This window comes from Dysidea avara, chromosome 11 (genome assembly GCF_963678975.1).
Source record: "Dysidea avara chromosome 11, odDysAvar1.4, whole genome shotgun sequence".
NCBI lineage: Eukaryota > Metazoa > Porifera > Demospongiae > Dictyoceratida > Dysideidae > Dysidea > Dysidea avara.
Genome location: NC_089282.1, coordinates 19,613,953 through 19,620,051, shown reverse-complemented (window position 1 = coordinate 19,620,051; position 6,099 = coordinate 19,613,953).

Here is a 6,099-nt window from a genome sequence, read left to right as displayed (position 1 = left end):
TCAAGTTCCTACAAGATCACATCCTCTATGTATTTGACCTATTTGCTTCTTATATTAATTATTTCCATCATTCTTTCATTGTCAACAGCCCATTTTTGTGGAACATCATATCCCATGTCATTCTGCAGATTAAAAGCTCACCCTTATTCCGTTCAGCTCTCATAATTTCATTGTTTTTGTAATGTCTTGTGTTGTGTTTGTGGGGAGTATGTTTGCAGGCTTGTCCTTTTGTACAACCTATGCAATGCATGTGTATCATACAAGTTGGATGCATACCTACCATATCTGTAGTTTGTGGGATAAGCAGTCTGACCACGCATGCGTAAGCCCGAGGGTTAGCCTGACGGTGCTAGTAAACAAACTTCATCCATCCAAAAAAAGTTATGGGCAAATTATTTTTGAGTTTACTTGCAATAATTATATAGTTTGACATAAATGTGTTGTCAGTATACTGTAATATTTTATTAATTGTGATATCATATGTAAGGAAATTTTGACACAAGAAAATTTTGATGAATGTTTAATTCATCAAAATTAAATTCGTCAAATGTCCTTAAGCAGTACATGTTTTGTCTAGATTTTAGTTAACAATTAAATCTGATGAAATGTACATGTGAATTTGTCAAATTTTTTATTATGTCAAAAGTTCCTTGCATACAGTAATAAGCCCAGCAATAACATTTGGAGGGTATCATCTAACCCTACCCCCACTATATACTCTTGACAATATTTATGGTGAAACTTGAAACTCTACAGTGTAGATTACATCTTAAAAGACCACGAGAATTGTTACTGATTATAACTTCTCTATTTTGTTGCATATAAATATACGTATATGATCTTAATTTTTTATAACTACAAGGACAGATTTAGCAAAAGTGGCTAAGCTGCACAGCAACATAATTTAAATAAGTGGCTAGCCAAACATTTTGTGATGCCAAAGAGATATTAATGATGAATGCAGATAGAGGTCAAGTGATAATATTCTGCAGTAAAATTGTGTGGAAGGTAGTGTGCAAAGCGGAAGCACACCAGTGGCGTAGCTACCCACCTTAGCTACGTCACTGAAGCACACTGTCATGCAAAGCATACTGAGGTCTGGGGCATGCCCCACTACCCACCACAGGAAAATTAAGTGAATTTGAGAGCACTTTCAGCAGTTTTTAGTTAGACCAATGTTATTTTTCTGTTAAGATTGATTCTAATATAGCTATCATGGTCTTTTCTGTAGCTCGATAGCTGCCAAACATTTAGATATTAATTTCTCTTATAATAACCATCTTTTGATTTAACCTATGAGCTAGAAACAGGTATATCTCAGTTGCAGTATATAAATGGTTTAAATGTGATGTTGACACCTGATCAATGCATAAGAATTGCACTATTTAGCAGTATTATGTTCTGAGTTCAGTTGAACTCAGTGTCAACTCTATATATTATATAGCTAAATTAACATTTTGAAACCATATAATTTATTCTTAAATAGTTGATTATAAGGTATTAGAACCATACTTTGAATAAGAATTAATTATTTGAATAAACAAACCCACAATTAAAACGTTTGTATCTTTGGAGGTGCTACCCACAATTAAACCATTTCCTGATGAATTCTTGAGGAAAGGAGCACTACCCTTCTGGAGCAGTGTTAACCTATAAGTACAGTTACATATATAATTTGTATTGTTAGTAATGTATAGTTTCTGCAGTAAGTCTGCTTTTGATTAAACATAGAAGAATTATAGGATTTTCCATAGAAACTAACTGGAAAGATTTGTTCTGAGGCATTTTGAGCTTGGATATGCTTAACCGATACTGCCAAGCTATTTTGAAGGAAACCTGAGGCTTTTTTTAGTGATTTTGAAAGCCATGTAAACACTGTGATCCTAATACTGTATAATTCTAAAAAGACTACTCATGACATCTAGAATACCTGTAAAACATGCACCACACATGGGATTCATGCAGGGTCCTAGTATCCATGTATACATGACAATGGTATAATTGCATTATCTCATTCAAATACACAGTAATTTGATGTGCTAGTTTTCGAATAATAGATCTAGACACATAGTTATTATGTTTTAATTCATGAACAATTAGTATCACTTCTATGACCTACTACAGTTGTGCTGAGAAGCCGAACATATAAATGTATATCAGCATATCTATAGATCTGGTCTTGGGAAGAATCACATGGGTGACGTAGAAAGTCCCTTTTGACTATGAAAATATTTCAGTAGTGATATTGCAAAATAGCTACAAATAATGTAATGCCTTACCTTCTAAGGAACACTGACAACTTCTAACTATGATATTTCATTGTCACCATCACTACTTGATTCAAAAAGGTTGACTTTAGCAACACTTTCTGTTTCTGTAAGAGATACCACATGTGTTCTTCTGAGCCTTGTTCTGCCTAGCTGAGGATCACTATCATCTGATGAGGCATCATTAGACTCATTCAAGAATGGATTCCTACTAACAGAAGTACATTTCTTCCTGTTCAATATACCATTTTGTTTCAACAATCTTTCTTTCTTTAATTACTGGACATCTTTCAGCATTTCTGCATCGTCATCACAGTGATTCTCTATTTCCTCAGATTTAGGGTACAGATAATCTAGAGCAACTATACGGTAACATTCTTCCTCATTTGATATAAAAAATCTTAGATGAGCAGTGGATGATAAACTGTACCATTGTTGATGTGATGGAAGAGAAAAATGAGGAGTGCTTAGATAATGATGTATCCCTCCAAATTTGTCAATGTGTTTTGAATGCTCTGAAACTGTTTAAGGTTGATTATGGCATTTTCTTTTTTTATGTTTTAACTTTGAAGCACTGTGCGAATGTTTTGGAAGTGATGGACGTTGTTTACTATGTGAAGAAGAAGAATGTCTAAGTGACTCAAGTGAAATGGGTAGATATTTATGAATGTGTGATAGAGGAGTATCTCTAGCTGCGACTGACATTTTAGTACGTATCAAAAGCTTGTCGATGGTGAATGCTACCACCTTAGATCTTGCTACAACCATGCTGGAAACCTTGTGCTGAGGTGGGTCTAATCATAAACTTTGTAAACGTACTAATGGTAAATGGTGTTCATATTGTGGCCTTGAGGCACTAGCAGAGAGTACACTACCACTACTGATACTACTGATACCGGAATCATGAATAGTTAAGTATTTGTGTTCTGTTTGATTAATATCAGCAACAATGGAATTGATCTCCTTATTAAGACCAGTTAAATGCAAACCAGCCCAACTGCAAACCATTTCATTTAAATTAAGTTTGATGGTATCCAAACAATCGTTTTCATTTATATCTAAAGTAAACGCACACACATACTATTACCACTATGCATATGTAATACTAAGTAACATACTTACTTTTATTTGTATAATCTCTAATACATTCTGAAATAAATGTTAGCACTTCTAATGGAGTTTTAAAGTCATATGAAACCTAAGTAGATATGATTACTAAAGGAAGTATACGTACATATCATTGTACACTTTCTAAAACTGTTACATACGAATGAATGCTAAAACATTACTTTAAGGATACAATCAAGGCACACGGTAGTGTGTCAAGAAGCTGGCACACCACACCATGAGTATACTGACAGGAAGAAAGAAAACATAATTTTCACACATTCATAGCTCTGTGCTTCCTTTGTGAAACAAGACAAGTTTTACTGTGAACATTCCTGCCGATGTCAGTACTCCGCATACCAAATTTCAGCAAAATTGCTTCAAGCATTCCTGATATATGACACTTCAAATATTGGTTTGCTTTTTTCTTTATCTTATTTTTTAGTTACGGAAACTTCTGAGATATGGATGGTAGTATGTACCAGACTGCCCAAATAAGATAGGTTCCACTGTACCTGTCTCACCACCCGATCATAGTCGCAAGGATAGAGGTCAAACAAAGCACCTGGTAGTATTAGGTAGCAGCTAATATAAAATTATTGCAATGGGCCACACCCCTTAAGCGATCAGAACACCCCACAACACCTCTTTCCTAGTCCAGGCCCCTCACCCATCTAGCTCCATAGAAAACACAGTATTGTACCATGCCCCCCTCCCCCAGCTTAATCTATTGAGAAGCTGAGTAGTGAGATCAAGATACTGTAATACAGCAGTCACAGTAACAGTGTATTTAATAGCTATACTCTAACAAAAAAAAGTTAGCTAACAAACCAGGGGCGGATCTAGGATTTTTTGAAAGGGGGGGCTAAGGGACAAAGGTAACTAGCCAGACATTAGAAGATACCCATCCTTCTCACAAGGTCCTAGTTGTAAGATCATGTAGTATCCACGATCAAATTAGCTGTTTGGAATAGTGACTATGTTAGTGTGCAAAGCACACTAGCATGCGAAGTATGCCAACCTAGGGGGGTCTGGGGGAATGCCCCCCAGGAAATTGTTGAAAATTAGGCCCTCTAAAGGTGACTTTGAGAGTATTTTAAACAGTTTTTCAGTGGAAAATAATGGAATTTCAGTTTATTATATATCATTCAAATTTTACTTTTCCATTAAATCAAGACTGATTGCAATATGCAGAGTATAGCTATCATGCATGCATGATAATCTTTTCATTTGTAGCTACCAAGCATTTAGATATAGCTAGGTATATGCCATAATGCATCAGCTCCTATTCTAAATCTGTGAGGCAGAAACATGTACACTGTATAGCTAAGTAGTAGTGGTGTTGAATGTCACAATTATTAGTATGCATGCTCCTTATCCTAGTGACACTTTGTTAGCCATGTGTACTGAAAAGCAGAATGCAGTGAAGAGTACTAATAGCTATTACCTAGTCCATTGGAAATCCTTAGCAAAGTGCAACTATATTTGCATTTATGGGCTTTCTGAATTTGCTGTTGTGATAGTCAACTTATTATATCCGCCGGGTTATGAAGACTGAACTATAGGCTAGCTACAAATGCCAGCACCATAACCAACAGCATGGGGTCATACCAGAAGGTAACTGATACACATTTTACATTCAAAGATGAAAGTTGGTGAATACGCTATAGCTAGCTGTCTTATGAAACTGCAAATTACCAAAAGACTATACAGTTTTCTAAATGGCTGAGTTGGTAGCTAGTTAGCTACATATTATCCTGTGCCAAAAACAGTCCAGCTGTAAAAAAAGGCGAGGCCAAGAATGCACAAGTACATGTTCATGGAGTAACCAAAAGACATGATATCAAAATCTGGCCAAGAAAGCATTTACAGTATAGGCACTTTTGTGCATTCATTTTCTATATGCTTCACATTATCACATCTACATGTGTGCTTGTAATATAAACAATACTACGGAGATGATAAAAGATATTACACTGCATTGTTACCAAAATTAATTTAACTAAAAATTTACAATTGGTTTCTACTTGGCCATCTTTTTATTTTAATATACAGTACAAAAAGATGGCCAAGTAGAAACCAATTGTAAATTTTTAGTTAAATTAATTTTGGTAACAATGCAGTGTAATATCTTTTAACATCTCAGTAGTATTGTTTATATTGCAAGCACACATGTACAGCTAGCTGGATGTGATAATGTGAAGCATATAGAAAATGAATGCACAAAAGTGCCTATACTGTAAATGCTTTCTTGGCCAGATTTTGATATCATGTCTTTGGTTACTCCATGAACATGTACTTGTGCATTCTTGGCCTCGCCTTTTTTTACAGTTGGGCTGTTTTTGGCACAGGATATCACTACTTTTTGTTGACTAGAGAACATACAGCTAGGTATTATATTACATAACCTGTAAATCCAGAAGTGTGAAGGTCACACTGTTGGTATGACTCCTGCGGTCGCTTAGTGTTCAAATTCCCACAAGGACTCACGTGATATCTCGCGTGATGTTCCACGTAAGATAAGAACTGGCAAAGTCGAGGCTACAGTCTTAACTGTTCTTGCTGAAGCAGTGGGTTGGTGATATAACTAGTGTAGTCGAAATCTGTGCGTGACAAGTGGAGCCGAATCAGCTGCGAGTTGTTGCTGAATGTATGCCTCGGAATGGACATGAAACCTGATGGCACTGAATGCATCACACTATTCTCCCAGCAAATTTCCGGGTAA